Consider the following 22,164-nt stretch of genomic DNA (forward strand, 5'->3'; position numbering starts at 1 on the left):
TTTCAGAGGGGATGGAGTTGGGGGATCGGATAAGAGGGTGATGGGTATTAAGGAGGGCATGTGTTGTGATGAGTACTGAGTATTATACGCAACTAATGAATCATTGAACACTACATCAAAAACTAATGACGTACTATATACAGTGGCTAACTGAACATAATGAAAAAAAAGAAAAAGAACTTCAACATTTAAGGGATAAGCATGGGGAAAAAAAAAAAGATGAAATGGAGACTGAGAAGTCTGTCAGAGAAGTGGGAGGAAACCAAGGAGTGCATTCTCATCTGAACCAAGAAGAATTTCAGGAAGGAGCAATTAGAGGGTCAAATGCTGCTAAAAGTTCACAAAAGATGAGAAATGCCCACTATATTGAGCAAAGAGGAGATTTCATTGAAATCAGTGTCAGAGGACTGGTAGATGTAGAAACCAGAATGCAGTGAGTTGATGGGAAATTGGGAGGTGAAGAAAATAACAGTAAACAAAGGAACATGATTATGAAGAGAAGTTTGAATGGGTTGCAATTAAGAATAGGGTCAGAGAAGGTTTTTAATTTTGATAAGATTAAGTGAGGTAAGGTGAGTTAAGTTAAAATAAGGTAAAATGGGATAAAATTGCCTATACTTAAATGTATGGTACCAGTAGTAGGTGATACAAGTTACCAGTAAAATAATAAATAAAAAGAGAAAAGAAATAATTTATGAATTAATAGCCTACATATGTGTGAAAAGATGGGATTCTAAACTCAAGTAAAGGAATTAACCAAAGCCAGTAGGAGGGACACCTCAATGGCTTAGAAGCTGTAATCCATACTTAAAAGATTTATGAGCTATGTGACCTGGTTTAAATAATTTAATCTGCCTGTGTTCCAGTTTCTTTATTTGAAAAGTGAGTAAAATGATATTTACTTCAAAGGGTTTTTTGAAAGACCAAGTGGGCCAATACTTGTAATGCATTCAAACCATGTCTGTTACATAGTAAACTTCCAAAATATTTTTATTGTTATTGTTATTACAATATTAACAACTGAAATAAAACAACATTAACAATTGAAAGGATAGCTGGGCATATATTTAGGATTGTGGGATTATACAAACCAGTAAGTATGTGAAACAAGAAGTTTAACATCATTAGGGAAATGCAAATCAAAAATCACAATGAGATTCCACCTCACACCTATAATAAAGGTTACTATGAAATGGATAATCAAAAGTGTTTGGGAGGAGGGGCGCCTGAGTGGCTCAGTTGGTTAAACGGCTGCTTTCGGCTCAGGTCATGATCCTGGAGTCCCGGGTTCGAGTCCCGCATCGGGCTCCCTGCTCAGCAGGGAGTCCGCTTCTCTCTCGGACCCTCCCCCCTCTCATGCTCTCTCTATCTCATTCTCTCTCTCAAATAAATAAATAAAATCTTTAAAAAAAATGTTTGGGAGGATGTGTAGAAATTGGAATCCTTATACACTGTTGATGGGTATATAAAATTATGCAGCTGCAATGGAAAATAGTATGGCAGTTCCCTCAAAAATATTAAAAAGACGAGTACCTTATGATCTTGCAATTCCACTTCTGGGCATATACCCCAAAGAATTGAAAACAGTCTTGAACAGATATTTTGTACACCCATGTTTATAGAAGCATTAATCTCAATAGCCAAAAGGTGGAAGCAAAACATGTCCCACAGTAGATGATAAATAAACAAAAGGCTATATACATACAATTCAGCCTTAGAAAGGAAGAAAAATCTGACACATGCTACATCCTGAATGAATTTTGAAAATCTTGTGCTAAATGAAATAAGCTGGTATTCTATGATTCCACTTATATGAGCTACCTGTTGTAGACAAATTCAGAGTCAGAAAATAGAATTGCAGTTGCCAGAGACTGGGGAAGGTGGTAGACAGGCATTGCCATCTAATGGGTAGAGTTTTAGTTTTTCAAGGTGAGAAGAAATTTGGAGATGGATGGTGGTGATAATTGCACAATAATGCAAGTGTACCAGTATTACTGAACTGCACAATGGCTAAGACGGTAAATTTTATGTTGCTTGTATTTTACCACAATTTTGAAAGCTTTTTAAAAAGATTATAGGGTCTGTGGACAGCAGCAAGTTGTTAAAGTTCTAATCCTGTGTATTCTATTACCTCTGTGAATTAAAAAAGCAATCATCTCTTATGAATGAAGGCGGTAGTGTTGGATCAGAGCTTTGAGAAGCAGAGAGGTAAGCATTCTTCTATTAATTTCCTCATATTTGTATTCTTATTAAAATAAACTTGACTATAGATTCTTCTTTTGTATTAATACATATTTTAACTATAATATTTCATTTATAGGTGAGAAATAGGGGAAAAACAACTTTATAACAGCTATTTCTTGCTCTATACTTTGGCCTATTGAGAACATTTGCATACTGATTCACCAACTTCAAATCAAATAAGCCAAAAGTCAACAAAGTTTACACTGTTTCCTGATGACCATCAATCCCAGACTTTCACAACTACCCAGAGCTACAATTCTTTATTAGGAAACCGCTCCTGTTAAATCCAAAAATCAAAAGCCTGAAACTTTTATCAGGTCTTAGCTACAGGAAGATCTAGTTTCATCAACTACCCTGTGCTAACTATATCCTGGATACCAATCTCTACACCACAGGGATTTACAGTCAGCAAAAGACATGGTCTATGCACTTAAAGCTGCTAAAATCGAAAATGAGGATTTTTGTCCTAAACCATTTAGGACTTAAACCTCTTAAATTGCACACCAATAACTTGAAATGAGACTGTTTCGTATTTATGTGAATCGATTCTACTTAAAATGTAGGCAGTAGCTTTCCCAACAACATTTACTAGGTAATTTTTGCTTTCAGGACTCAGATGTCTAAATGCCTACGGGTCCAAATGTGTTTTCCACATATCAGGCATTGTCCACCAGTGTGCAATTTGCACCCTCATAAATGTGTACACCAGTAGGGCTCAGGGGTGAATGATTGGATGGGGTGTCACACTATTTCTTTGGCTCATAAAGTGCACTGGGGATCCTATGGTGAAAGCCATAGGTAGAAAAGTACTTTGTGTTACTGGCAGATATCCAGGTCCTGTGGTGGCTGGACAAACTATAATCACTCCCTATTGCTGTTCATAATTGTTCTTTTCTTTTTTCCTTTGGCATGAATGACAAAGAATATGCCATGAAAAATACTGTGTGTTTTTAAAAGAAAATTAGGTAAAATTCTATGATTAACAGCTGATCATAGGAATTGCTGACAAAACCTAAATAACAGTAAAACCACGCCAGAATTTTCATCTACATCTACATGTGTATCATGGAAATGATTTTTTAATTGCATTTTTACATACACTTTGTATTTCAGTTAGCAGTCAGTTATTTCCAAACAAATTATCTACTATTTCCTGAAGTCTACAAGTTTAGGTAAGAATACAGAATTTTATTGTTAGTAATTGCTAAGAGGTACACCCAGATGGAATTTATTTTTCTCTTAATTCCAAAATAAAGATTTCAAATATTTGGTACTACATGTCTGTGCTATATAAGTAAGAGTATTTTCATTACCTTCGCTGATGCTAGATATTTGACTGTTGAAATTGCTCAGAATTTGAGCTAGTGGCCAGTGACAACTTTTATTTACTTGTTCTATTTCAGCTGAAGTAAAATTTCACTTGAACTTTGATAATTGCCTTTCATGTTTTGTTACTAGGATCTTTTTTGACCCCTCTGTAACTCACAGTGGTGTGATGTGAGACATTCTTTGTCATCACTATTGGTGTCATAAAGCAAACTTTTATCATGCATCTATTCCCTTGCAAATGGTACTTCCATCTAAACAAGCTCATTGTCCTTTCCAATCCCCTCCCACTTATGGGTAAGGTGATCAGAGGATCCTGAACACCAGTAAATGAGTATTCAGATTTTGCATTCCACCTCCAGCACCTCTCTAGGCTTGCTTCCCAGAGTCATTGCTTTACTAGATAGATATGCAAGGCTCGCTATGGTAATCCGACAAACTCCTGAATTTTCTCCTCTACCTACTGAAGTGATGGTAATTTAGATTTTATTTGCTTCTGAAATTTATCTTTGTTTCCTGCAATCTCCTTTCCTTAGCTCCATTTCTGCCCACCAGAGGGCGGCCTGGAATTGTTCCCTGTCCAGAACCTCTCAGTGAGTGACCTCTTCCAGGTCAGGACCTTTGATGACTTGCTTGTTCCTCGGGATGGAATTAAGGCAATTATCTCCCTATATAAACATCCTTGATGAAATTCCTCAGGCAAACTCAGGTTCAAGAAACATAAAACATAATTCTTTATAGAAAAAAGAAGGGCACAACACATCAGAAAGGGTCATGGAGACAGGTATACTACACTCAGATGAAAGAAAAATCACATAGTTGTTTCATATAAAGCACATGAGTGGATTATGGGAATGGAAGTAGAATGAGACCTCACATTCTAGGAATGCCAAAGTGACTACTTCAGATATGTAGCTCACTTTCCTATTTTTATATATTAGCAAGTGATACTGTAGAAACCACTATGAAAAATAAACATTCACACAAAAGTTAGTATGAAGCAGAACATCTATGGCGGAGTAAGTATATACACGCACTTTTACTGTTTGTACTTGTTGTTTGTACATGTTGCATGCACAAACATTAGGAACTATATACATTGGGGTATTTAATTATTGCACAATGATTGAGTGAGATGTCATTTCTTTATTAATACAGCTAAGGGCATTTATACACACACACATACATGGATGACACAGAGGATGGGTATATGAGAAATGGAAGTTGGGAGGAAGCAGGACGGAAAATGAAGAAATAAATGAGTATAGGATGACCAAAATCATGAACTTAATGATATTAAGGAATAAGTGAGAAAGAAGAGAAAGATAAAAATGGAGAGAGGAGATGTAAAGAGAGAGATACACATATACTCACACTTACACACACAAAGAGGAAGAAAAACATGAGGAAGAGTGAAAGAGACAGGAAGAAAGCAGAGGTAGATATTAAGGTGAAAAAGAGAAAGTGAAAAGATGATTTGCTACACGGACCGCTCTTCAGATGATCATAAGGCCCCCGTAGTTGGTTTTTGAAAATTAAAGTATTCATGCATGGTTGGGATATCAGCAAATAATTAATGATGTGGCTAATTTTGTGAATTTGACTATGCAGTGACTCTTAAGAATGCTCTACCTAATATTTTCCTTTTTACTTCATGTACTAAACAGAACTCACTACACCTCTTTATTAAGATCGCAATGAACAAGTTTTCTATTGGAAAAATGAAGACATTTGTTTGGACAATGAAGTAAGGCAGCATCTAAATACTTAGGTAGATGCAAAGAACCACCCCACAAGTTGTATCACATGTTTTCTCTGTCTATAGAGCTTCAGGAAGGATATAAATAACTTTGAAAGCAACAGAATTTAAGTGCTCAATTATGTCTCTTTACTTGCATCTATAAATTATGCACAAACATACCACATTCTGTGACCCTATTTATTTGAATTTGTATATATCTATGTACAAAATCCTATCAATTTTATTTCAAAAGTATTTCTGATATCCAGTCCAATATCTATATTCCATCACTCCTCTACTGGATTAGTAAAACACTTCTCTGTCCTGATTATACGGTATTTTCCTTGTTTGCCTGTGTATTATCTGTCATCCCTCCTTAAGAATATGAACTCCAAGAAAGCAGGGGTCTATCTGTCTTGTTCACAATTTCCCCATCACCTAGAACTGTTCCTTGAACAGAGTATTTGTTTAATGCTGAAACACAAAAAAATCTTTCACTCACGGACAGTTTCTGAAGTGAACCTCTTCAGTTCATTGTTACTGCAAATCTATCCCTAGTTATTTCTTTTCCATTTTATATTTTAATAAATTAAATATGACTCTGACACTTTATGAAAATTATAGATTTTCTTTTTTCCCTGTACTACCATGTTTGTACATATACACTAGTTAATAAAAGTGAAAATATGTAGTATCAGATATTGTTCTGATCATAAATCATTAAGCAGTAATTTAAAATATTTCCTATTTAATAATAATTGATGTGGCAAACACTGACCTTGAGTGCCATTTTACTGCCCAAAGGTAAATTGTCTACTGTATTCTTTTTCTATTTTGTTGTTTTCCAATTATTATTTATTTATTTATTTATTTGTTTGTTTTTATTCTTCTAGAGCTAGTACTTTATTTGCAGAGTCCACACATCAAAATGTAACAAACAATTATACATCAGGATTGGTAGGAATACCAAGTATTATTTCACAAGTGCCACTATGTGTTTCTTCTTCTCTGACACAATTGACACAGACCCAGGCTTGCCATGTTTGAGACGATTCACCTCCTTTGGTTGGCGAGCTTCCTTTATGATGTGCTGTTCCTGGATCTGGCTGTAGATAGATTTTGGTAGATGCCAGTGATGAGCAATGCCTTTTATATGAGGATGATGTTGAAATTTCTCCTTCAACTTCTGGTTATAATCTTTGGCTGCTTTTTCTCGTGATGTGAGCACACCCAATTTTTCAGAAGCATTAGCTTTCCATAGACGAATGTTCATTTCATCAGATCCACACATAATATATTTGCTGTCAGAAGTTCATTTTACACAGATAACATGTTGCATGTTCCCTGCTTCTACTTTTGTCTATAGGAAAGATACAAATAGATTTATCAAAACTAGCAGACACAAACTCTTTCCTAGTGGGAGAGTAATCCACATCAAGCACTGCAGATACATGATCCATATATACCATTACAGGAGTGTCCTGTGAATGCATATCAAAAGTACACAAGTTATAATCTTCATTTGCTGCAGTAAAAACGAAAGCTTCCTTAGGGTTCCAACAAACTGTATTTGTTCTCATATCTAGATGACCTTTTTCAGGGGAGTAGCTTTCCTCATATCATACAATACTCTATTCCTGTCAGAAGCACAACGTCCCAAGAGAAATGTCACAATTGGGTTAAATTTAACACTACTTATATACTGTTGAATCCCCAGTCATTGAACATATAGGACTTGTTCTTTGTTCATCCTAAATGTCTACTTGCTGTCCATATGTGGCAAAAACACTTCTTAGCAGTAATGATCAATTCCTATATACACTGTTTTTCTTAATATTGTATGCAATGGTTCTTCTTCTTCTCCATAGCCTGGTCCATCCATTTTCCACTGCTTCACAGTTTTATCATCCCCAACAGTAAAAAAAAGAAGTCCCACAAAAGTGACTACATATTCCTCGGACAAAACCTTCATGTGCTTGTATTGTATGGATATATTTTCATTTAGTCAAGTTCCAAATTCTAACCTCTCCATTACATGCCCCAGAAACGACAGTAGCCAGGATCTTTGGATGTTTTGCCAAGCAATTGACTCCATCTCAGTGACCATCCAGAGAAACAAGGAATGATTTTGCAAATACCCGTTCCAGTTTGGTAGCATTTAAAGCTCTTACGTATTCTTGTGAAAAGGATGTAAGGTAGGATCATAGTTTCTTTGAACTCTTTGTAATTCCAGTTCAGTTTCGCGGACATTGTTGTCCGGGTTCTGGCTCAGAATGTTCACCTTCATTTTGGCTTCTAGTTGTCCCTGACTCCCCAAGACTTTCCTCCGAGTTTGGGTTACTCTTCCTAATTATTTTAAAGCTCATCACTTATCCTATCTCTCTCTCAATAGACCACACATTTCTCTGTGTTTTCTAAATAGGTATTTTTTTTTTTTAATTTTAAAGCCTCTTGCAAAAGGTAAAATGGAGGGTGAATATTTTATTAACTGCAGTAGGATGAGCTGCTCACATTAACATATTGGGAAGTTATGACAAGATTATATATGTAATCTTGTATATATGAAGATTAATTTTTTACATGTGACATATGACTGTCTAAGTACTATTACTTTGGAAAACAATGTTCTTTTTTCTTATGATGTTAAAATATGGGATGAAGTTTGAAAAGAGATATATATTAACATGGATTATTGTTCTTGGCTTTCCTATCATGCACTTCATGTGATTCCTCACAATGTAACCAATGTTTTATCTATGCACTTTCAGTTAATAACAAGCTATGATTCGTCAGGGGATGTATTTTGTGCATGTTTTTTCAATCCTCAAAACTAGAACAAGACCCCAAGATCTCTATTTTTTTTCCTTTTGAAATGTCAAATTCACTGAATATCAGGTATTTATCATTTGTTTGATGAATCCTTTACATGAAGGCTTGCTATTACTAATATTGGAGAAAGAACCCAAACATATCTTAGCTTGGAGGCTGCTTTCCTTTTGATAGTTAACTGATGTTTCTTTTCTCCTATTATATATAATATAGTATGTTTTGTGTATACTTGACCAATCTTTAAACTAAAGAAAAATATTTATTTATGTATTTTTATTTCTCTGTGCTTTAGTATTGCATATGAAATCAGAAAAAAAATTGCATGTGATTAAATTCAAATATTTGCATCTTATTCTTGCACTGATAAGAAGGTAACTGCCACACATAAGCTCAAACCAATCATTTAGTTACATGACAAACCCATTAAAAAGGGAAAGCTAATCAGTTTTTACCTGCTTTCTTAAAAGTATGTTGGTACAACCTTGACACATTAACTTTAAAAAGACTTTATTTCAACTATGTGCAGAGCACATATACATACTCTGAATAACTTATTCCAAGTAAAAATTCATATCCTATTTGGGAAGTATTATTGGATGACACGAACTGGAATTACATTATAAATATAAATATAATTTCTATATTATATTTATAGAAATGAAGAAACAGTTTAAAATTCAGAACCAGTCTGCAAATTTTATTTTCTATGTTCATTTGTTATTCAAAACCCTTCCTCATCTTTTAAAAATATAAGCACTAAAAGAAGCCAGATTGATTCACTTCATCTCTCTCAACTGACTATGTCAAACGTAATATTGGGTAGTGCAAGGTGCCAAAAAAAAAAAAAAGAACAGCTGAATTAGAATTTATAAACTGGAACAAAATTTTATTCCACTTCTAACTCTATAATCAATGCACAAACTCAAACAGACCATTTCACAATTATTACTGAGTAATAATTAATATTAATAATTAACATTAACTTTTAAAAGGCCAACAATATCAATGTTGGCAAGAATTAAAAAAGAACTGAAACTGTCACTCTTTGCATTAAGTATGGAAATTTCTATTATCACTTTATAAAACTAGATTACTTACTAAAGGTGAACATATATCTACCTATATCAAGGCAGTTTCTTTGCAAAATTTGTAAGTATGTTTCCACAAAAAAAACTGCATAAAAATATTCAGAGCAGCTTTTTTATAATAGCTCCAAATGGGATACTATTCAAACATCCTTCAACTGTAGAATACATAAATAAATTATAAAATCATACAGAATACTTTGTAATACTGGCAATAAAAAAGAATGGACTTCTACCCTATGAAATAACATGTATAAATTTCATAAACATAATTGAGCAAAAGAAGCCAAACACCAAAGAGTAAGTACTAGATATATATTCTGCTTCCACTGAAGACAGAAGCTAAAAAGAATTAAAAAAAGAAAAGAAAAAGAAGAAAAGTACAGCACTTGACCTAGCAATGAGAAAAATTTGAGGGTAGTGCAAAACTAGATCTTTAATTGAACTCATCAGAGATCTAGTTTTCAGAACAACCAAGTAACCTGTCAAAAAAGGAACAGACATCTCCAAGGAGAAATGAAACATGTAGTCTGGTACATCTGTGACAGAGCATAGACTAGTAGGCATCAACTACTCCACAAATAGGTAAGAAAAAATGAGATAACCAATTCAAAATATGCTAAAGTCCACATGGCTTAGTATGATAGTATGGAAGCAGTGACAGCCTGTTCAGAAATGAAACTTTCATGTTCTTTCTCAGTGGTTCTGTAAAAACACCTTACTCTTCTGAGACAGGGAAATATGATGTAAAAATAGGAAATATTGCTTTCACTTCCCCTGGGAGCATTTTACTTTTCCTATACCATTAGAATTAAACCAGTAGCCATTTTTCTAGTTTATTGTTCTCATCCAAAAGGATAATAAAACATCTCATATTTCTCATAAAGACAAATGATTATAGCCTGGACTGGTCACCAGGTTAAGCCCCAAGGTGCCAGAAAGACTAGAGTGCTTGCTCTCTAGGTATTTACTTTTCTAATAGTATATTATATAAATATCAGATATATCTTTCTATTAGGAAAGCCAGAGACATCTGGGGCTTATCTGGCCCATGAAAAAAATGTATTTATATTCCTCAAGAGTAAGAATCCAAGATTTTTTTTCTATTGCATCCTGAAGTGGCAAAAGCTTGCTTTTTTTTTTTTAATTCTTTCTTTTTTGGGAGGAAAATGGGACTCCTGTCTCTTACTGCATATAAATGGAGATAGTCTATCATTCTCCACCTTGCATATATGAAGTCTTTGGCTAGTTATCTAGGAACGTTTCCCATCTGGCTTTCATCTTACCACACCAGGGGTAATGTCTATAGAAAGCAGAGCTGTACATTATTTATTATAAGATAATTATTAAGAAACTGGTGTCAGGGCACCTGAATGGCTCAGCTGGTTAAGTGTCTGACGTCAGCTCAAGTCATGATCTCAGGGTCCTGGGATCTAGCCGGTGTTGGGCCCCCTTCTTGGTGGAGAGCCTGCTTCTCCCTCTCCCTCTGCCTGGCACTCTGCCTGCTTGTGTTCACATGTGTGTGTTTGTTCTCTCTCTCTCTCTGTTAAATAAATAAATAAATAAATAAATAAATAAATAAATAAATAAAAACTTAAAAAAAGGAGAAAGAAACTGCTATCTATTCCAGAACATCATGTGTTCACATTCAGGGAAATATTAATAAAGATGAAAATTTAAAACTCAACAGAACTCCAAACACAAGGAGAGTTCACCCTCACCCATGGGCTATTTTCCATGAAACTCCTTAAGGTGGTCAGTAGAAAGATTGGATGGAGGTAATGTAAAGGACTAGAACTTCCCTCTATGATGATGGTGTATAGGAGATGATTAGAAGCTGCTGAAAGGCACAAAACCTCTGTCAATCTGGACCCATCTCTCACACAAAGCAAAAGCCCTAAAATACTGGGGAACTGACAGCAAGCCTTCTCACCCTCAAAGGAAAAGATTGACTGTGACTGCCAGAGTGTAGAAGTGGAGGGTGATAAAAAGAAATCTGCCCAAGAGATGAAGACGGGGGAAAGGATATAGTCCTAGACACATTATCTTAAACCAATACCATTAGAAATCTGCTACTATTGTGGGAGATGTGAAAAACTTTCTCCTGCACAATAAAAAGATAAAGGCAGAAAAAAAGGCAATATTTGGCTGCCACAGGAAGCAGGGCAGAAACAATGAATAAGCCCTATCCCCCAGGGCCAGGCATTCAAATCCTCCCTAAGACTGTTCCCAGATTAGAAAACAACTATATCTGTAACCCACCACAAATCTAGTAATCATTCAAATGACAAGCAATGAATGCCTTTTTTTTTTCCTCCAGAGGGGCAAGGGCATAAAGACATTTTATAGTAAAGACATACAGATAGAAGTGAAAACTGGCTATAAGGGGAGCCTGGGTGGCTCAGTTGGTTGGGCGACTGCCTTCGGCTCAGGTCATGATCCTGGAGTCCCGGGATCGAGTCCCACATCGGGCTCCCTGCTCGGCGGGGAGTCTGCTTCTCCCTCTGACCCTCTTCCCTCTCGTGCTATCTCTCATTCTCTCTCTCTCAAATAAATAAACTCTTAAAAAAAAAAAGAAAACTGGCTATAAAACATTAGTATACTCCAACATGCCAGCCTCCATCATAAACTCAAGGCAATGGCAGCCAATTTTGCTAGCAGAATTTAAAGCATAGCAACAAAATAACTTCATTTCAGCTAAGCTCCAGACTAAACTGAAGTAAAACACCACAGTGACTGCACGAAAGAAGAGGTATGGCTATTTTCAGGCATAAATATAATTTATTTAAGTCTCTACTGTACTACAAGTGATATTGAAGATTTAATAAGAAATTAAATACACACAAAAAAATCGGTTTAAAAAAGTGTCAATTGAGAACCAAAATAATAAACATAATAAGACACCAAAATGATCCAGGTGCAGGAATTATTAGACAAGGTCTTTAAAATAATGGTGATTAATTGGCTAATATAAACAACATGGATAAATGGAGAGTTTCAGAAGAGATGGAAAGTATAAGAAAGTGTCAAATGAAAATGTTAAAATTTAATAAAGTATCAGAAATAAGTCATTCCTTTGATGGCTCATAAATAGACTTAAGAGAGCTTAAAAAATAATAAATGGATTTGGAGATATGTTAATACAAGTTATCAAGGGGTGCCTGGGTGACTCAATTGGTTAAGCATCTGCCTTCTGTTCATGTCAATGATCTTATGGGTCCTAGGATTGAGCCCCATGTTGGGCTCCGTGTTCAGGGGGGAGTCTGCTTCTCCTTCTCCCTCTGTCCCTCCTCCCCATTCAGGCCCTCTCTCTCTTTCTCTCTCAAATAAATAAATAAAATCTTAAAAACAAACAAACAAAAAAGTTATCAGAACTAAAAGACATAAGAAAACAATCCAAACAAAGGTTTAAAACACAATGAAAAAGAACTAACCATACAAGAACTGTGGGACAATATCAAACAATCTAATATATATACATATGAAGATCCATAGGAAAAGAGTAAAGGTGACAGAAAAAAATATTTGAAGAGATAATGGTCATGAATTAAAAAAAAAATGATGGACATTAAACTCAAAATTCATAGTACCATAAAAAGGATAAATGCAACAACAACAAAACTCTAAACATATTGTATTCAGACTGCTGAAAATGAAAGGTAGAGAACATTTTGAAGGCCACCATAAAAAAAAAGACACATTACATATAGAAAAACAAAGATACAAATTACAGTAGAGGGGAGGGTGGCCAAGATGGCAAAGTAAGAGGATCCTAAGCTCACTTCATCCCATGGATACAACTAGATAACATTCACATCAGTGTAAATACTCCCCAAATGACTCAAAGTCTGGCAGAACAAACTCCACAGCTAATGTAGAGAAGAAGCCACACTGAAAAGGGTAGGAAAGGTGGATACATAGTAGGAAGCAAAACTGTGGTCATCTGCTGGGTCAGGAAGGAGGAAGCTGCAGGCACAGACAAGGGGGAGAAACAGACTATCACACCAGGTAGGCTGCATGGGGAAGATGAGTCCCTATAAGAGTTGGCTTTGAAAACTAAAGGGCCTGAATTTTGTGAGTGCTTATAACCAGTGAGACTTAAAGCCTGGAACTTAAGAAAACCAGAGGGCTCAGCTCCCAGACAGCCCAGAGGTCAAGAGGAAGCTGAGTCCCTAACCTTAAAGAGACAGCATGATAAACAATTCAAGGATGTATAGAAACGGTTTGAAAAATGCTGGTGGCACACAGGAGGGAGAGTTATTTAGGCACCTCAGAGCATGTCCCAGGGCACAGTTAATGGAGGGACCTCACCAGGAACAAAGGAGCTATTAGATGCCATCTCCCTCCTCTGTCCCTTAGCATAAACACACAACCACCTGTGGGAACCAAGGTGGCACCCATATTCACTACCTAACATGCTTACACCAAGCCTTCCCCCCTGTGCTTTGGCAGGCCTACCCTTCCCAGTCACATTTGCCTCAGTCCAGGTGCTATGGGACCCCTCCCCCAGAAGATCAGTGCAAACCTTGCCAACCCATGCATTTTGTGGGACTTTGGTCCCAGCAGCTGTGGTAGTGGGTCCTGCAGAAGCCTGAGGTACACCTTGTTAAAAGTGAACACCCCACCCATGTAGCCCTGGTCCTGGCAGTGGAAGTGGCAGGTCACATTTCACAAGCAGACTGGCCTGCCTGTTAAAATAGTGCACCCCACCCTGGCTGGGGACAAAACACTGCCCACAACACACAAAGAGAGCCTCTGCAGATAACTGATGGGAAAAGTGGCCAGGACTCAATAGTGGGGCATGTTCAACACACATAGAAGACCCCCTGAAGTGCAAGGGACACTGCACTACAGGACCTCTTCTTTATGAGGGCAATACTTTCAAGAACAGGAGACATAGCTGACTTCCCTAACATACAGAAACAAACAAGAGTTAGACAAAATGAAGAGACAGGGGAATATGTCTCATATGAAAGAATAGGGTAAGACTGCAGTATGAGACCTAAGTGAAATGGATATAAGTAATATGCATATAGAGAATTTAAGTAATGTTCATAAAGATATTCAATGGAATTAAGAAGAGTGGAGGATTTCAGTGAGACCCTTAACAAAGAGATTGAAAACATAAAAAAGAACCAATTGGAGATGAAGAACACAGGTGAAATTAAAAATATACTAGATGGCATAAATAGCTGCTAGAGGAAGCAGAAGAATAAATTAGTGATATAGAAGAGTAATGGAGGGTAATCAAGCTGAGCGTGTAAGAGGTAAAAATATGCAAAATGAAAATAGACTTAGAAAACTTAGTGACTGTATCAAGCATAATAACATTTGCATTATAGGGATCCCAGAAGAGAGAAAAGGGGGAAGAAAATATACTTGAAGAAATAATAGCTGAAAACTTCTTAAATCTGGGGAAGGAAACAGGTATCCAGATCCAACTGGCACAGAGATCCCCCAACAAAATGAACCCAAGGAGGTCCACACTGACATATAGTAATTAAAATGGCAAGAAGTAGTGATAAAGAGAGAATTTTAAAAGCAGCAAAAGAAGATAGTTACAAACAAGGGAAACCCCATAAGACTATCTGTGGATTTTTTAGCAGAGACTTGGCAGGCCAGAAAAAAGTGGCATAATATATTCAAAGTGCCAAAGGAAAAAAAATCCACAGCCAAGAATATTCTATCCAGTAAGGCTATCATTCAGAATAGGAGGAGAGATAAGTTTCTCAGAAAAACAAAAGCTAAAGGAATTCATGACCACTAACCAGATCTATAAGAAACATTAAAGGGGACTCTGAGGGGAAAGGAAAGAAGAAAAACAAAAGTAAGGAAAGTAGGAAGCATAAAAGCAATAAAAATAAATATATAGATAAAAATCAGTCAACAGACTTACAAAATAAAAGGATGTAAAGTGTGACACCATATACCAAAAACATGGAGGGAATGAGTAAAGAATGAGCTCAATTGCAGTAAAAGCAAATAGTATATAAGAACAAAATAAATAATAAAAAAAGACAGATAAGATAGAAACAACTAGCATGATGAAAATATAAATATAACCATATCAATAAGTAAATTAAATATAAATGGCTTAAAACCTCCAAGTATAAAGGGTCTAAAATACAGAAATTGATTCAATTTAAAATCAGGATCTAACTATATGCTATCTACAAGAAACATTCTACATATCAAGATATGGGCACATTAAAAGTAAAAATGTGCAAAAGGCATATTATTCAAACTCTAATCAAAAGGAAGCAAACATAGATATATTGTCAAATAAAGTAGACTTCAGAATACGAAATATTGCCAGGGATAAGCAGAGCCATTATATAATGATAATGTGGTGAGTTCATTGAGATGACATGACAATTTTCAATGTTTGTGCACCTAACAACAGAGCTTTAAAATACATGAAATACAAAACAATGGAACTGAAAGGAGAAATAGACAAATCCACAATTACAGTTGAAAAGTCAATATTCTACTCTCATTAAACAACAGAATAAATAGAAAATCTCAAGTATAGATAGTTTCCAACCTATGACAGTCTGACTTAACAATGTTTTGACTTTACCCAGTGTGAAAGCAATACACATTCAGTAGAAACTATACTTAGAATTTTAAATTTTTATATTTTCCCAAGCTAATGATATGCAGATGATACTCATGATGCTGGGTGGTGTCAATTAGTAGAAGCTCTCAGTGATTATGAAGGCAAACAAATGATAAAACCAGTCTGTATCCATAAAACAATTCTGTTTTTTTTTTCACTTCCAGTATTGTATTTAATAAAGTACATGGAATATTCAACACATTATTGTAAAATAGACTGTCCATTAAATGATGTCCAACAGTAGGCTAATGTAAATGTTCTGAGCATGTTTAAGGTAGGCAAGGCTAATTTATGATGTTTGGTAGGGTTAGGTGTATTTTCTACTTATAATTTTTTTTAATTTATGATGAAATTATCGAGTTATAACCTCACTGTAAGTTGAGGGAGATCCATATATAGGAGATTTGAACATTACTACCAACCACCAAACAATAGGAGACACATGTTCTTTTCAAGAATGCATGGAATATTCATTATTATACCCATATTCTCTGGGGCATAAAACAAACCTGACAAATTTAAAAGAATTGAAATTATGCAAAATGTTTTTTTTTTTAAGATTTTATTTACTTATTTGACAGAGAGAGACACAGCGAGAGAGGGAACACAAGCAGGGGGGAGTGGGAGAGGGAGAAGCAGGCTTCCCACTGAGCAGGAAGCCCAATATGGGGCTCGATTCCAGTACCCTGGGATCATGACCTGAGCTGAAGGCAGATGCTTAATGACTGAGTCAGCCAGGCACCCCCAAAATGTTTTTCTATCAATCAGATTAAATTTTAAATGAGTAACAGAAAAATATGTGAAATACCCCCAATATTTGGAAGTTAACAAACTTCTAAATTACCTATGTATCAAAGAAAAAGTCACAAAGGATTTGAGAATATTATTTGAATTGAAAATTCAAATAAAAGTAGAGACAGAACACATGCAAATTTGGAGATCACAACCAGGTATGAGAAAAGTCTTTAGAAATTAAATAAATGGAAGGAATTTAGCTAGCTCAGTAGGTTAAGCATCTGACTCTTGATTTCAGCTCAGTTCATGATTTCAGGATTGTGAGATCGAGCTCCACGCCTGTCTCCACACTCAGTGGGGAGTATGCTTGAGATTCCCTCCCTCTCTCCCTACTCGTACTCTCTCTCTCTCTCAAATAAATAAATCTTTTAAAAAATTAAATAAATGGAGAATTATATAGTGTTTTTTGGATTGAAAGACACAACTTGTCAAAATATTAATTCCCTCCAAAGTGATCTTTGGCTTTAGTATAATCCCAATCATATTCCTTTTAGGATTTTGTGTGTGAAAATTGGAAGCAGTTTATTTGGAAAGGCAGGGGAAATAGACAATTCAATTTGGAAAACAACTTAAGAATTTTGAGGCCTCTCACATCTGACAACATTTAATATGAAGCAACAGTAATAAAGATGGTGTGGTATTTTGTAAAACAAAGACACATAGACAAATGGCACAGAGTAGAAAGCAAAAAAATAGATCCATACATATTTGGTCAATTAATTTCCAACAAAATTGGTAAGGCAATTCAAAGGAGAAAGGATAGTTTAGTTAATAAATTGGTACTAAAAACATTGGGCATCCATATGCAAAATAAATAAAATTTAAAGATTTACAACATATTTAAAATTAAAATATATCATCAGTTTAAAACTAGAACTAAATTAAAGCAGAAAACTTCAAGAAGAAAACACTTGAGAATATGCTGAGACTTTGGGAAAACCAAAGCTTTCTTAGGTAGGACACAAAAACATAAAATAAAATTTAAAATTATATATTAGAGATGATCAAATTAATCTTGCCTGCTTTTTGAAAGACACCGTTAAGAAAATGAAAATAAAATGCATATCCAAAAACAGACTTACAGTGTATCCAGAATATACAAAGAACTAATATACATCAATGATAAGAGAACAAACAATGCAATACAAATGAAAAAAAAATTGAATAAATATTTTATGAAAAAACACATAGACCTCTGAAACAAATAATGCAATATATGTTAAGAAAAAAAAAAAGAAGATAGCAGGAGGGGAAGAATGAAGGGGGTAAATCGGAGGGGTAGATGAACCATGAGAAATGATGGACTCTGAAAAACAAACTTGAGGGTTCTAGAGGGGAGGGGGTGGGGGGATGGGTTAGCCTGGTGATGGGTATTAAAGAGGGCACGTTCTGCGTGGAGCACTGGATGTTATGCACAAACAATGAATCATGGAACATTACATCAAAAACTAATGATGTAATGTATGGTGATTAACATAACAATAATAAAATTAAAAAAACCACAGAGATAGCAAATAAGGGTGTAAATAAAATGGCCCTCAACATCATTAGTCATTCAGGAAAATGTAATTAAAACCACAATATATCATTATATGCTAGTGAAGATGCAGAGCAAGTATAACCCTCAAGCACTATTGGTGAAAAATGCAAAAGTTACTATGATTTTGGAAAACAACCTTATAACGTCTACTAACTATAGTTAACCATATATTTATCATATTACCTAGCAATCTTTCTTGTGTATTTTTACTCAGGAGAAATAAAAATTCACATCTACACAAAATTTTGTATGTAAATATCTAATCCCTGAAGAAATGCTTAGTTTTCAAGAAATTCTATTTTTTTTCTATTTTAACTGTATTTTGTGTTAATATTAACAATCCATGTTAGAGAAACCATGATAGGTTTCTTTTTTTGTGTGGGTTAGACAATTTTATAACTTCTGAGCTGGACACTAATTCAGAAACAAAGGGCAAAGTTCTGTTTGTTTACAACAGATACATGTAGATATGATTATAAAGGATATGACCATATGAATTGAATTTTCATTTATAAGCCTGAAATTCCACAAAACTTCCTATAACTCACCATGCCGTTAATGGTTTGTTCTTTCATTAAGGAGTACATAGAGTAAGCAAATTTTTATGATTATCTCTTTTTTAAGAAAGCAAAACTAAAATTTGCAAGCATCTCTTTGGTAAGACAATGTATACGTATATATTGCAGAAATAGAATGTGTGATGCTTACCAATTTACTGTGAAAAATATCTTTTCATTGAGTGTGCTTATTTACTATGTAATCTTGCTATTAGAATGTAGAATCTTTGATTAAACCTGCCAAAAAGTGGTAACATAATTAAAACTATATATTACAAATGGCCCATTTTCTCTGCTCTGAAACACACACACACAAACCTCAGACCAACAGTTCACTTTAGAGGGCAATAGCCATATTTTTGTCTCAAGAGTTGACTATGACTTGTGGACAAACTCTAGATTTGAGGAAAAAGTCATCCTGCAAGCAAATAGAAGATGTTAATTGAAGTGATATCTAAATTTATTCATTCATCCATTTAACAAATATTTATTGCATGCTTTTTATGTTCCAAATATTGTTCTAGCTTCTGAGAAGTAAATACTGTGATTTCAAATAGTGTTAATTTCTATGATGGAATTAGACAAAGGTAAGCATATGGAGAGTAACAGAACAACCTACTGAGAGGAATTTAAACAAAAAGATGAGTGATGAAAAGAAGGAGGGATTACCTCATTAATTTTTTTAGGAAATTGGTTGGCCACATTCAAATAAACATCACAAACTTAACATATCCAAAGACAAAGTCTTCAACCTGCAAAACTTTTTCACTGCCAGTTACCTCTAATTGTTCTCAATTCATGGCATAATTATGATGCTATTTCACATTATAATGCTATTAATCTGACAACTATTAGGTAAAAATAGTATCATGGGTACAAAGTAGGATAAGATAAGCAGTAGATGTCCCTAGGGTAATTTAAACATAAAATAAAAGGCCAAATGCACTGATAATTATTTGAGAAGGCCATGGATTAATTTTCTCTGATATTCTTTGCTCATGGTTAATTCATACTTGCTGAGGGCAAAAACATGAAGACATGTTAGGAGTAACTCTAGATTTGTAATTGCAATTAAAATCTTTAGATTGTAATTCTCTTTTAAATCTTGAGAATTTTACATGACCATTTCTTTCTAAAAGTACCATAATCTCAATATCTAGGTGTGGAAATTTAAATGGCATTGTGAAATTAACCTTTTTAAAAGCATCTTAGATTCAGTCTAAGGCTAAAATTCTGATTTAAATGTATGACAACTGATTTAAATGTATGACAACCTATTCACCTAATCTAATGAAATAGCTATTACTTTGATAAAAATGTGTTAATAGAAAATTATATCAGTTGCTTTAATATTTACTTTGTATTAAGCATCATCAGCCAAAAAAAGAAAAAAAAAGACATGCCCATTTTAAGTATTGCAATCATTATGACCTTTATCTTTTCAGAAACCTGATTGTGCATGTGTGCAATGTGTTTAGTTTAGACTTAACCTTCATTTACCTTAAAATTTGAATCAATTTTTCAGCCTATTACTCCAAAGCTATTTATTTTTCTAAAGTGTCTATCAGCCAAATGCAGGAATATTTAGCTCTTTAGCCCATACTTTAGAATTCTAATAAATAATCACCCCTATTTGAGGGTTTAACTTGTTAAGTACACACCCCCTCCCCACACACACACATTTTGGACTCTGAGTCACATGTAGATATGTTTCTATAAATATGCTTGAGGACATTTTGGTTTTCTATAATTTGTTATAATCAAAACATAGTAAATGTTAACATAATTGTTGCTGAATAATTTGTTGGGAAACCTTAATAAGGGATTCTAAAAATGGCCCAAGTCATAAGTAACAGTTAAGTTCCATGAGATCAAAATTAAACTCAAGATACCAAAACTCATCTCCTGAGGATAGCCTTCATGAGTCAAGCTCAACTGAGTTTTCATGAATTTTTTTCTGCAAAGGTTTAATAATGTATTACTTTCTATCTGGCATGGCTATATGTCCTGTTAAGGCTATCAGTGAGTATAATTACCTTAAAAAAATAAGCCTGCTTACACAATGGCTCTGAGTTGCCAGCATATTTTTACACATAAGTAGCATCACTGGATTCAATCAGACTAAGTCATCATACTCCATATAGAGAAATACCAATAATATGAAATCAATGGTCAGTGTGATATTCTCTTATTTTGGAGGCTATTGTTGAATTCATACCTAAACATTTTTCCCATACATTTGAGCCAAATGTAGATTCTTGGGGGGGTTTAAATTTTAGGTAATCATTTTCATAACATAATTTTCACAGTTCTATGAAAAACAATTCCAATTACATGAAAAAGTGAAAAAAAAAAAAAGAGGGAGAAGCAATGGAGGAAATTAAAACAACTGATTTCTAACTGTTTTGCCGGGTCCTCAAATTACTCATGAATAGTGAATTAGAAGCTTAGAAAATTGCTTCAATCTTTTCTAGAGTATAAATATCCTAGAAAAACATTAAAAATAATAGTTTGGAAAATAAATATAAGGCCATCTTCCACTTAGCCTTGGATTTTATTGATCCAAACAAAGGTTCAAGAGAATGGATTGAATAAAGGTGAAGGAGAAGGTAACTAAGAAATAGGACAACCTTACAAAACCTGGAAATTAATTATTTTGAAAAGGGAAAAATACAAGTAGTATGGAAGGCATTCAGGTCAAGAATGTTCGAAGTACTTTAAGTAGTTTTAATAATAAGGGCATACAACATGTTCTCAACCCTTAGATGATTAAAAAAAAAACTGTCTTGCTAATATTAGGTTTAAAATTATAAGGTTCACAGTGGTTCCACAAAACCTGATCTTAGGACATGGCAGTCACACCATGATAGGAGAAGCTCTGAAAACAATTCTGAAATTAAAATGGTGCAAATTCATCCTAGGAAAATTCTACAGTAGTGGGAAGTAAAATCAGAAAAAAAAAGAAGCTAATATGGTATTCACATATTAATTTAATTATTTAGATTGTATAATTTTAATTATTTAGAATATATAAAGTCCATGTGTACTAGAAAAGGAAGCAAGAATAGAAACTATGAAGGGTTGGGAAAGCCCTGGAATTTGCTCTGGTTTTAAAGGGTTTGTTTTCTGTATTTTTCCTTACTTTTTTTTTTTTTAATTCCCAGCATCAGGTATCCACACCTTTAGCAGAAATGAAATTCTAGCAGAGACATCTCTGGGGAGACATAATTGAGTATTTCTATACTAAGGCACTGATTCAGTTGTCTCAGAAGGAAGAAATAGAGTCCAGGAAAATACATTTCTTGGTGGTGATATATTAGGTAGAGTTTATATACCTAATATACCTATATAGTTTATATGCCTAATATATCATCCAATATATAGTATATAGTTTATATACCTAATATATGAACTACATATAGTTCAAT

General features: G+C 34.5%; 1 pseudogene; it reads right to left on the minus strand.

The window, feature by feature from the left end:
* Positions 1 to 6,284: 6,284 nt before the first annotated feature.
* LOC114210056 (DDB1- and CUL4-associated factor 13-like) lies at positions 6,285 to 7,561 on the minus strand (annotated as a pseudogene).
* Positions 7,562 to 22,164: the final 14,603 nt, after the last annotated feature.

This window comes from Eumetopias jubatus, unplaced genomic scaffold (assembly GCF_037043125.1).
Source record: "Eumetopias jubatus isolate StellerSeaLion01/CBP00866 unplaced genomic scaffold, mEumJub1_p1.0 scaffold_2, whole genome shotgun sequence".
In the NCBI taxonomy this organism is placed as follows: Eukaryota; Metazoa; Chordata; class Mammalia; order Carnivora; family Otariidae; genus Eumetopias; species Eumetopias jubatus.